The sequence below is a fragment of the Podarcis tiliguerta genome (genome assembly GCF_965153285.1).
Source record: "Podarcis tiliguerta genome assembly, chromosome: 3".
Classification (NCBI taxonomy): domain Eukaryota; kingdom Metazoa; phylum Chordata; class Lepidosauria; order Squamata; family Lacertidae; genus Podarcis; species Podarcis tiliguerta.
The window spans coordinates 43,540,367-43,553,489 of NC_139536.1; the positions used below are offsets into that span (position 1 = coordinate 43,540,367).

Genomic DNA, 13,123 nt, shown 5'->3' on the forward strand with positions numbered 1-13,123 from the left:
ACAGTAGGGACTATTCCATTTATGAAAATGTTAACTTCCAATCAAAAGGAATATTTATGTTAAACAAGTAGAAGGAGTTTTGCCAACTTACAGCAGTAGCTGAGATTTAAGCTGCGAAGCAATAATTAATTATTGAAGTTTACTGCAAAGGGATAAAATCTAGAAACAGCTTAGTATAATATTTCACTGCAGGTGTTTCATGGAATTAATAAACAAATCATTGTTAATCAGTTGGCCCCATCTATGGGTTTGACAAATCTGTATCCAGTGGAGGTTGGTCCACTAGGACTACTGGAGCACAGTGCACACAATGAGAATGTTAAGCAATTTTTTAAAGAGTTTCCTCTCCAAATCTCAAAGCTATGTGCTATTCCATCTCCCATACACATCTTATACTTCTGTTTGAACTGAGAGAAGCCCTGCAAACATTTCTGTCAATCTATTTCTTTCCCTCTGGCTAATCAGCTCTGCACCAGACAGCCAATCCTAATCCAAAAGTATAGCTATGGCAAAGACGTCCCTGCCATGTGCCTGATTGAACTGCCTGAAATTCAGCCCTACTAGGAAGGCTCCATCGCCATCTGTTGTGATCAGGGTTTTCCATCACAGCTACTGTAGCGAATTAGGCTGGAGTCAGGACTGCTTCACATGTGGTAACCTTAATCTGTATCAGAATCATGCATCTGTTCTGAGCATGCTCTGAGCTGTTTCCTTCAAAGCTCCAAATACCTCCAAATAACAAGGCATGTTTCTTGAACACTGCCTTTTCATGTAAGGAGTGCAAATTCATTTATACACTTAGAATCAATGCAAAAGATTGTTTAATTACCTTTTCAGATTATAAAAACATGCATTCTGTGGTACAGAATGAGCAAAATCATGGCACTGCATGTATCCAAGGAATGTGCTCTGAAAGCAGCAGCTATACGTAAGGAAAACACGTACTCTGCATACACACCAGTTCTTTTCTTTAATTGCAAAGTATCTCAGTGTGCTCATTCATGCTTCCCTAACCCTTTCACTGACAACACAATATGACCTAAAGCTACAAAATGATACCAGCAAGAGATCTCTGAGCATTGCAATTAGCATGTCTCATAAGTATCCCAAAGAGTTTAAGACTGCCAAACACTACAAAAATTATACATTTGTCACGAGGTGTAATCGGTTAAAACTAACATGCGCGATACAACAATGTCTGTGACCCTCCACAATCTTGTTCTCCCACAGCTGCCAGTCTGCTGTGACTGAAGACATGTTTGCCAGTCTGTTTGGCTCACTTGAGATCTTAATGACATCCGCAGGCAGGAATGAACAGATATAGGTCCCTAACTTTTCAGCACACAACATTTTTCATTCCAAAGCTATTCCGTAACAATTAATTTAATATGTTGGCCATTAGGGTAATGGAAAATTATTCTGAAAGTATTTTTCCCCATCACCATCCCAATACAGCTCCAAGGAACTTTAGGCCAAACACATTAAAATAAACTACACCCCTCCCCCTCAGGCAAAGCAATCCAGTGTTGTTCAGACCAGATAGCAAAGCATACTGCTTTATTCCTATTTGTTCTTCTCCCTTCCCTCCTACCTTCTAAGGGAGCAAATTTCATAGGACAGACATAGCTTGCCAATAGTTTGCCAAAACAGTCATGAGTTGCAAGCACAAGGCAAATATTTTTGATGCTGATTCAAAGAACGGCACAAAGTAATTGGGCATTATTACCAGAATTACTTTAAGGCTCTGTTCCATTTTGGAAATAAGGCTGAATAGTATTATTTTTGGTTATGTATAAATTGTGAGTTGGGATCTTTGTTATCTAGAGCCAAAAAAACCCCAAAGAACATTTTCTTGCACATTTCTTACATCATCTGTTGGACGGAAGAGTGTTAAAAAGTGGGTAAAACCTGGCGCATTTCAGTTATATTCAGAGTAACATTCTCTAAAAGTAATAAACATCGCTATATGTGTCCAATTATTTTAAATATCTACAAGTTTTAAAGTTGTTTGCTACCTAGTATTACAGCTAAAGAAAAAGTTTGTCGGATTCACTATGCTCCAATCAGGTTACAATTTCAAATGTTTAGAACTAAATACTGCCATTTTCAAATTAGACTGTATGTTCATGGTTGTGTCTGACTGCTGTAAAATAAAAAAAGGGATCATAATAGCACCAGAAGATCAGTTCTAAAAGATGGCAAAAAATAAGGTCTCTCAATTAAGTAGTGTTGTCGTCCTGCACTAGACTTGGCTAACTTGACATTGGTATTTCATTTGGACAGAATCAACATAGGAAGCTGTCACCATCTAGCTCAGTATTATCTGAATTGACTGACAGCAATTTTCCAGGGGGTTTCAGAGAATTTCCCCCAGCCTTATCTGGAGATGTCAGGGACTGAAATGCGAACCTTTTGTCTGTAAAACATGCTCTCATCACCAAGCTACGGCCCTTCTCCTATTCTCAACACTAATGCCTAGGTTCCTATTAATGAACTCACATATTTAAGAGACATGGCCAGCCCACCAATGAGGCAAGGAGAGGAGAGCACATCAGGCAGCCGGATCCACAGGGACAGCAGATCCCTTTGTAGATCTTTACTACCCTCCTTGTTCCTGATATAGTTCTTCACTCACTCCTTCTTCCCTGGCATGGGGAAAGCCATTTTGTGATTTGCCCCAGGTGCCAAAATGTTTTGAGTCGGCCCTGCAAGGAGAACTGCTTTTATCCAGCAAAATCTCAGTTCTATAGTTGCCATGTGACACACTCTCCTTAGGCAAAGGGGGGAAATCTTACATTTTATGTAAACAATTGCAACTGAAGGGTGCAATCCTGCCAAAGTTAACCAATTTTTAAAGCCATTGATTAATGGTAGAGTTAAGCACATGATTTATTCTACCCAATTTCAGTCAATGGGAAAAGCAACTAATCTATAGTGTACAAATTGGATAAACAGCAGGGAATTGCCTGTCAAAACATTTCATCTTGAAGTCCAAAAGGATTGCCAACTGGACTACAGAGAAAACATTGCCTGCTGGAATTGAATAGGTAAAATGCAAAATCATAACTGATTGAATAATTCACACATTCAGAGAGGAATAAAGAAACTGCCACAGATTATTGATGATCGACCTAAACTCAGAAATAGCGGAATGACCCACACCAAAAAATAGTGATTATGTAGTCAGACAAACAAGCAGTGCTAAAATCTTCTGCACAGTTAAGTATTGGCTATAGCCATGTGAAGTATTGGCCATGACACTTAAGGTTTATTTTTCAGAATGTATTGACCCTGCCAGAAGAACTGTTACATTTATAATTACACAAGGAGAAACATTGATCCAATGATTAAAGGCATAAACTTGGAAGCCTAGGTCACTTCCTAACCCCGTAAGTCTCAGTTCATAACCACTGTTTAATTTGTCAGTTAGCATCTGTTTCCAAATCCATAAATAACCTGCATTAATGACCAAGAACTGCATGATCATTCGTTTAACAGCTAGTTTGTTTTAAACTCATTAATGTCTTTGCAGTAATACACATCATATTGTGTGTCTCTGTGGCAATAAGCTTTTTACAAAGGAAAAAAGAAAGAAAGGCAAGGCAAGGCAATTTGAAGACTTCAGGGCCCTGTCAAATGATATACTGAATGAAGCTGTCACGGGAGTGGCTAGAACCATCCTTCAGGTTCATCCCAGGTAGGGAATTCATCTAATGAAGCATTACACTGCATAACCAGCCATCTAAGTGATACTATGGAGGGGCAAAGCTCACTGACACAGCAAATGTTTTGCATGCAACTGACCCAGGTTCAACACCTGGCATTTTCAAATTAAAAGCATTGTGGGTAGTGAGACTATGAAAGTCTCTCTGAAACCTCAGTGAGCTGCTTCCAGTTGAAACAGACGATATTGGGCTGAAAAGGACCAATGGTCTGATTCAAAACAAATCAGGTTCTTCTTCTTCTTCACCCTCACATTGTTATCTATAAAATATTAGAACACTAAATATATCATATAAACTAAGTTTGAGACTGATGTTCAAGGACACCTGACATAAATTGTCAACTCCTTAAAATTTCCAGCTGTTGAGGAAAGACCAGTGAATTAAAGCTACCTTGTTTCATTTGGGCAGTGGGGAGAGACTTCTTGGTCAAGGAATAAGACAAGCAGGTGTCCTGAAGAACAGCATGTGAACAACTTCATTACAGTGGTACCTCAGGTTACATATGCTTCAGGTTACATATGCTTTAGGTTACAGACTCCGCTAACCCAAAAATAGTACCTGAGGTTAAGAACTTTGCTTCAGGATGAGAACAGAAATTGTGCGGTGGCAGCAGGAGGCCCCATTAGCTAAAGTGGGACCTCAGGTTAAGAACAGTTTCAGGTTAAGAACGGACCTCCAGAACGAATTAAGTTCTTATCCCGAGGTACCACTGTACTTAGAAGTTTCCTCAGCAATATATAGTAACAACCACACACCAGTATGAAAAGAGTAGTATTTTATGACACACATCAGTCTGCCATAGAAGGCAAATGACTCAAAAATATGACAATGAACAGTATTCTTTTTGACACAATGAAATCAGTGGAGTAGTCCGTGCCAAGTGAAATCAAGGACTCACGACTGCACAGACATAACTGAAAACACGTATCTGAAAGCATTATGGTTTTTGTCCATCATAGCCTAGATGTATGTTTCCTCTAGAAGACTGTTACTAATGAAATTTATCTACAGTCATTTAGGATCTATTGAGATTTTTGCTGCACTCTGCAGGAAGCATGTGGAATATAAACCCAACAGTAATACTTGTCTGGAAATTCTAGCACTCATTGAACTACACACTTTTAAAAGGATAAGACCACATCAAATTCACAAATCAATTTTTCATGTATGAGAATGTGTCCAAGAAAATGTTTACCACCCTGCAACTCAAATACTGACTAAACTATTAAAATATGTCTACCTGGTTTATTGCCTGAGCCTGAATTCCTTACATACATTCCTACAGAATGTCACAGAATATCCTGATAGTTATCTGGCTAATCTAAATTAATTTAATTGTGGTATGAACATCTAAGGGAAACAAATTTAAAGACAATTCAGCAGCAGGGAATAAAATGCTTGACATTTATTGAAAAACTTTACATTTCCAGCCCTGGAAATTACGGTCGGGTGCAGAATCTTTCCAATGCTACCCTTCATCATGCATTTCAATATGCCAGAACGCATTTAACATAATACTAAATAATTGTTTCTAATTCTGTTTAAAGTGCTAAGTGGATTAATTCAAAACAGAAGATTAAACTGTGTTATTTGCTTAAAAAAATTAAATTCCCATTGCTTCTTTTTGCCTTATTTGCCCCTAAATGATAGCATAAATACAGTTACGGTGACAATCTTAACTATACAAAAATGCATATATTGATACATTTCTCTGCCACCATTCTCAATTATTTTCTTAGGCAAGGCTCCAAAAATGCTTGTATCTCACAATAATCCATCTCTGTATTTCATATGCTAACTCTTTAAATGGGTGCAAAATGCCTTAGAATATGAGAAAGACATTGTCTCACTATCACATACTGACTCAAGTGATAACATTTTACAGACATATTTCCATTGTTTAAAGTTGCCTAAGGTGATCCTACCTTTGAGAATAAGTCCAGGGTGCTGTATTCAGTCAGTCAATCCTGTCGTATCCACCTTAGGCCTCTGCACTTCTCTTTGACAGAGGCAGAAGTGTGGCAACTAATCCAAGTGATGAACACCTCATGACACATTCCATACCATAACGATGTACCACAGAACATGGCACCAATTTAGAGTTCAGCAGAGTGCAAGAGGCAGGAGATTGGAGCGACTGGCGATGGTCCCAGACATTTTCTTTCAAGCCATGGATCACGGGGAGGATCTAGAGAAAATAATACAAATAAAAGGGCATTTCAGGGATGAGAATGATACAGAAAGAGAAAAGGCCATTTATATTGTACTTTTAAAAAGTTCAATGACGCTTTGACTGTAAAAATCACTTGAATATTCAGGGAAGCAAAAGTTCAGAGTGGTCTTCAGATACCGTCTGAACTGAATCATTCAAGTGGAATAATACATACTTACTAATCTTTCAAAATAAGTTGGAAACCCTGCCAAAGGAATATGATGCCGTTTTTAGGAAGCTTTTAATAAAAACTTTTTATTCCAACAACTGTTTTGCAGTTCCCCATTACCCATACCCGATTCTAAGACTTTGAATGGCTTTTCCCCAACAGAGGCGTATATCTGGAAAACTAACTGCTGTGTTCCAAACTTGGAAATACTTGAATCGTATCATTTTATTGCATCTAATTACTATTATCATAAAGGAAGACGAATCAACTGATTCCCACCCCCTGATAGCAGCAGTTCTTCTAAAAGCACAATTATTTATAACTAAGTTTCTCAATGACTTTTTATAAAAGGATCTTAACACTGCACAAGTCATTTTTAACACTCTTAATTCAATGCATCAGGAAGCCACCTGATGCCCTCCAGATGCTGAAGTACAGCTCTCATCAGTCCCAGCAAGGACAGCCAAAGGTCAGGGATGGTGAGATTTATAATCCAACAATATCTGGAGGCCACCATGTTGAGGAGCCCTGCAATACATATTAAAAGTAGACTGGTACAAGCAAATGCTTACTCTTCCATATGCAGATGACACAACCTTGATGGCAGAAAGTGAGGAGGAATTAAAGAACCTTTTAATGAGGGTGAAAGAGGAGAGCGCAAAATATGGTCTGAAGCTCAATATCAAAAAAACAAAGATCATGGCCACTGGTCCCATCACCTCCTGGCAAATAGAAGGGGAAGAAATGGAGGCAGTGAGAGATTTTACTTTCTTGGGCTCCATGATCACTGCAGATGGTGACAGCAGTCACGAAATTAAAAGACGCCTGCTCCTTGGAAGAAAGGTGATGGCAAACATAGACAGCATCTTAAAAAGCAGAGACATCACCTTGCCAACAAAGGTCTGTATAGTTAAAGCCATGGTTTTCCCAGGAGTGATGTATGGAAGTGAGAGCTGGACCATAAAGAAGGCTGATTGCCGAAGAATTGATGCTTTAGAATTATGGTGCTGGAGGGGACTCTTGAGAGTCCCATGGACTTCAAGAAGATCAAACGTATCCATTCTTAAGGAAATCAGCCCTGAGTGCTCACTGGAAGGACAGATCGTGAAGCTGAGGCTCCAATACTTTGGCCACCTCATGAGAAGAGAAGATACCCTGGAAAAGACCCTGATGTTGGGAAAGATGGAGAGCACAAGGAGAAAGGGACAACAGAGGATGAGATGGTTGGACAGTGTTCTCGAAGCTACAAACATGAGTCTGGCCAAACTGCGGGAGGCAGTGGAAGACAGGAGTGCCTGGCATGCCCTGGTCCATAGGGTCACGAAGAGTTGGACACGACTAAACGACTAAACAACAACAAAAAGTTATTCTGAACATTTAAGTGAGAGTCTTTGCATGCTGCTGAAATCCAACTCAATGTTTTACATTAAAAGGGCAAAATAGGACTATCATCAAGTATCTTAAAACCATCATTTTTTAATGAAGGATCCAAACATTTGAAGAAACACATTTTTTTCAAGTAGCATATTACATACGAAACAACTTTATTACTTGGAAATTATTGTAAGCCAACAGAGCTTCCATTTTTTAAAAAAAATGTATTCATGGATAGAGCATAAAATTTAGAAAATGTAGGTTCAAATCCCTATTCATTCATGAACTCAGTAGATTGCTTTGGAACTCTGTTTTTCAATTTTTAGAGGTCTTTTTAATATGTCAATGTAAATGGAAATACCACACTGAGTTGTGAAGAACTAAGAAGCCGTAATACACATTGTAACGCTAAACCTGGGATAGAACTGAAAGTCAGGAAAAAAAGCTGGCTGGCCTTCATTATGGGTGCATTTGTTTAGTGAGAATACATCTTCCTTTTTTAAAAAAAGCTAGTAACGCAATGCAAATAATGTAAGAAAGGCACAATCCTGGTTGCTTTCAGACTCTTGCCAGTTATTATGACTCTTTGAGTGTCTGAATCATTGACAAAGATTCAACATGCTGATCACAATTTGTTTTACAATGAGATCAAAGGTCCCCCTTGCCTCTCAGACTGAGGCCTCACACTCTCCTCTACACTGGCCATGTTGGCTTAGAATCCTTCACTTTCCTTAGTAAAGTGGTGGTCTTTTTAATCATAGCATACCGTGTTTGCCTCTTCATTTCAGTTGGCAGTGCATGCTGTTTTGACACTCACTGATCCACAGAGATGGAGCTGCAGATTAACTTAGATTCAATTTAAAAGCACATACCTTTCAATACTCTTTATACTTAGTTCAAAGCCTATTATAAGTAGTGGGGAAAGTAGCACAAAAGCCCTTTAAAATGAACTGGGTTTTTTAAAAAATAATAATATGGATGATACCAAAAAAGGCTAAGAGAAGTACATAGTTCTCAACGGCTTAGTTGGTTTTTTTAAAAAATAAAAAAATCAAGATGCTATATATTTCTTTGCTCATTATTTAAGATAATAAATGAGTCAAATGCTATTAACATCTCAAATCTACTGATGTCAATGGGAATTTCAACATGCCCCAGGTTAAGGAGAAACAGGTTTATTTTCACTTAAAATAAATTAGTTTCAGCTCATGTAGCATTGCAATTTAATGACAGTTGTCTAATTTCTCTTGCACTGTTGAAATATTTTCAATTTAAAAATGGCTGTTCTACTGCAAGAAGGGACAATTGCCAGTTTTTTATTACGTCAATCTGGGGGGGATGGACCTATCACCATTCTAGTAATAAACCAGTGAAGTCTAGGGAGCATAAAATATCTGAATATCAGGCTTGTCCATACTGGGCTTTACTGTGAATTTGAAATTTCTGAGCATTGTTCACATGATCCATAGGAACAGTTTAACAATCAAAATGAGTGAATCTCCTACCTCCTGGAAATAGTGGGGAGAAAAAGTGTTATGTGGAGGCAGGCTGAGGGGAGCTGTGAGGCTGGATCTGACCAGTGGCACAAAAGCTAAGACCTGCCTTGTATAAATGAAAAAAAAAAAAACCCCAAATATGATATTCAAAACAGAAAGGATTCTATGACTAATTTGCTTCCCCCCCCCCTTGCTGCCACATCAGCTATCCTCTTTTGAAACATTGTTAATGGTTGTGTTGGGTTTATACATCCTAAGTTGATTATGTGTCTTTATTTGTAAGTAGTTACCAGAGAACAGATAAACATCCTTTTCATCCTGTAGCTTTGAACTGTCTAGTTAATCACAGATATGCATGATATCTCTTCTTTCATCTTAAACAACAGTGTGATTGCAGCCAAGGAAAACAAACAATAACAACAACTGATTGAGTGTTTTCATAGCTTACATACTTTGGCAAAGAAATTAATTAAATGTTTTCAGAATGTGAAATACTATCTGTGCACTCATGGGGGGAACTTGGATTATTTCACTGAGGACATGACAGAACTCCTTTCAGATCAAAGGTGTGTATTTGTGTAATCCAATAAAACCATTTCAAGGTTTAATTATCCAAACAAGTTCAGTCAAATTGTTAGAGCTCTTCTTCTGACAAGAGACTGGGGCTTATACAAGTACTGCCCAATCTTTTTGGCAAGTGTGCTACAGACAAATCAAAGTACTTCTCAAATGCATAGTATCATACATATTTATCCCCACTGCCCCCACACTCCTGGTCAATTGATACATTGGTTTATTCTGGCAAAGGGAGAATCAGTGCACCATGGGAAATACAAGAGCAATAACTTGTGTGATAACCAGATAAAATAAGCTTCCTGCTACCCATTTGGACAACAAATCACTGCTGCCAGTGCCTCTTGTGTTGTTGTTTAGTCATTTAGTCGTGTCCGACTCTTCGTGACCCCATGGACCAGAGCAGGCCAGGCACGCCTGTCTTCTACTGCCTCCCGCAGTTTGGCCTCTTGTGTTAACGTGATCCTATACAGCTTAGGACCAGGTTGAGAGACTGCCTTATCCCTTATAAGCCATTCATACAGCCATTCTCAAAATAAAGAATAGCACATTACATGCTACACTGAATGTGTGGAAGGGGAATAGAATTACATGTGGCTTCTGACTTCCATGTGTTCAACTTACTGCAAGTGTAACGAAGAGGGTGGGGTGGCCAACATTATCCAACTTTACATGTTTAATGTGAAAAATTTAGTTGCTGAAACCTAATGAAGATATTTAGCAAAGGAAAATATTTCATTGCCCAATAAAAAGAACAAGGTTTTCCAGTGTTACAGTTACTAAACAAAACACTCACACATTGCCAAATTTAAAAAGAAAGTATGTGAACAAATAATAATCATAATCATAATCTGAGTTTATAGCACCACCAGAATTACTAACTTGAGAATTCCCTTCAACTGTTATTTCAGAGTCAACCTGACTTCCTTTTCCATCTCTTTTACCCATTTCACTAAATCATTTAAGCACAAATAACATTATGTAATGCACTGAGTAATGCTGATAATCCAGAAGCCGTCCTTAGGCAGCTTCCGCTGGAGACTATTGCCTACACTTTAACAAAAAGTAACCAGAGGAAAAGAAGAAGTATGATTCCTGGGATCCTACTCCATTCTTCAAAAAAAAAAAAAAAAAAAAAACCTGGTCATGCAATCCCCACCCCTCCCAAGAAAAAGGAAAACAAAGGCTAACATTCACCTAAAAGCACATTTTTAAAGGTTAACTTGATACTTAGGAACAATGAAGATGTGAGAACAACAAGGCAACTCTATGAGGTTACAAAAGTATTATGATACTAAAGAATGTGTACCAAACTACAGAAAAATTATGAATTAAGCTGTGCGGCTTGTATAGTAGCTAGAATGTCCAATTTTTGGCATATGACTATCTTGTTCAAGTAGGTGCATCAGCACAGTTTCTCTGCACCACAATCTATATAGGTCAAATTCAAGCAAACCTAGATTAAAATCCCTGCTGTGGATGGCTTTGACAAAATCGCTGTCACCCTGACTGTAAAACTTCGATTAAAATGATGTACAGTTCTGGCCTGGGGGTGGGGTAAGAGTGATTTGCAATGTATTAAAAAGTGATTGGGTTATAAGCAAATCAAATTATCTTTTAAAAATCACAGTCCTGCACAACGCTTAAGTTATCCAAAGTCTGTGCTAGGTATGGCAGAATCCTGCAGCCTAATTATTCGAGTTAAGCAGATAAACTTGTTCATACAGATAAACTTGTTCAAAACTCTGCTAATCATTGAAAGGTAAGAAACAGTGTCACGTGACCAGGGACCACTGCCGCTTCTCATAATTTGCAAGTTTCCCCCCAAAACATATCCAAAATTTCCCTTAGAACCACAAAATGGACCTGAAATATTCAAGACGTTGAATTTTATGATCAATAAATTTCCTGCTTGTGGAACTGCAAGATGTACAACCCTGGATAATAGGGCTAAGGTAATTAATATAATTATTATATATTATATTATATTTATTATATTATATTATATTATATTACACACACACACATTCTGCAGAACCTTCAGGACGTTATCATACCATTATCAGGTGGTATATACTTCACATAATCACATCAAATCTCACAAATGAGTGGTACCATAGCAAGCACACATTTGTTTGGGGAACATCTTTGCTGGGAACAACACTGCAAATAACTCAGAGCTGATGAGTGAGACCCCTGGAGAGCAAAAACAGGACAATGCCTGCACTAAAGAAGCCAGCTAGTTAGCCACAGCATTAGCCTGCTGTGACTATAACAGATTCCCTGGAACAGCTTTTGAATTCTACCAACTAAGAACCATATGGTGTGTCGTGATGAGTAATATTCAGTCTGGCTTTCCTTATAGGAGGATGTTCCAAAAAAAGACAATAACTTCACAGGATGAAAATGATACTTTAATCACACCCAATCACAAAAGCATGTTGTCTAAATTAAACCACATTTGCTTTATTGAACTGCATCGCTTCTGTGACATCTCTCTCTAGGAGTACAAATACTGCATTTTAAACAATGTACAAAGTAAGAAGAATGTGCCTTATTTGCTCCCATCTTGGAAACAGGAGTTGTATACAAAACACAAACATTTAGAAACTAAAATAATGATTTGGGAGGGTGTGCATATTTTGATTTTTAAATAATGAAGTCAGCTCGCACTACAAGCAGTAAGGTGTTTTCCCTTGTACCGTGAATTAAATCTGCACTTGGAAAGCAAAGGGTATTTGCTGTCCTTGTAACCCATACTACTCAAATATGCTACATAAAACACATGTGGCTCTCCATGCATGCTTTCAACCTACGTGTACCTCTTAAAAAAATATTTCCATTTCAATAACAGTGTGTGAATTGAACCTGTTAATTCCAAATGGCAAACAACCCATAAACATTTGAGCCAGCTCTTAAACAATAATGCAATGGAACTGTAAAAGCAAACAAACACAAACAGAAAAAATACAAACTAAATATTAATGCATGCTGATGGAATAATGGGTTTGAACCTCTTGCCACTCATCTCTGAGTTTCAGACCTTTTAAGCTCATAACAACAACAAAATGGAATCTCTAACAAAGGCTGCTTCAGGTGTTATTTCCCCCCCTCAACAGAGAAATACTGTACTTGCTAAAAGCAAGTTATATCCAGTATTATTAACTTTGTATCCTGTATTGTTAACTATGGCACAAAATGTAAATAGGAAACCAAACATATGCAGAAGTTATATCTTCTGTGTTCTCTGATAAATTGCATAAAGTAACCCACAGGGACTAACTACAACCCGTGGCATTACATTATTCTACAATGTTATCATTTCAGTTATTCTGAAAAACAAGGACTTCAAAATTAAATTTCACCCAGGAGAAGTTTTTAAAGAAAAGAAATCAAGTACAAAAACAGCTCTCTATGAATGCAAAAATATATTCTGACACCGTTTCTTTTGCTTCTCAGAATGTGGTGCCAGGGGATGATGGATAGAGCTACCTCTATCTCCTCTATATGACTAAGCCAGGCAAACAGAATCAGTTGTCCAATAAGAACACCATTTCAGTCAAAGCAGTCTCTC

The 13,123-nt window shown here is 37.9% G+C and overlaps 1 protein-coding gene across 6 annotated transcripts in view; it reads right to left on the minus strand.

Annotated features, from left to right (window-relative positions):
- CHRM3 (cholinergic receptor muscarinic 3) overlaps positions 1-13,123 on the minus strand; it is a 226,495-nt gene that overhangs the window by 73,233 nt on the left and 140,139 nt on the right. For all 6 annotated transcript variants that reach the window (XR_014509155.1, XM_083432205.1, XM_083432209.1 and 3 more), the window contains one exon: positions 5,651-5,913. The gene's annotated coding sequence lies outside the window, so the exon portion shown is untranslated. The remainder of the gene's footprint in view (positions 1-5,650; positions 5,914-13,123) is intronic.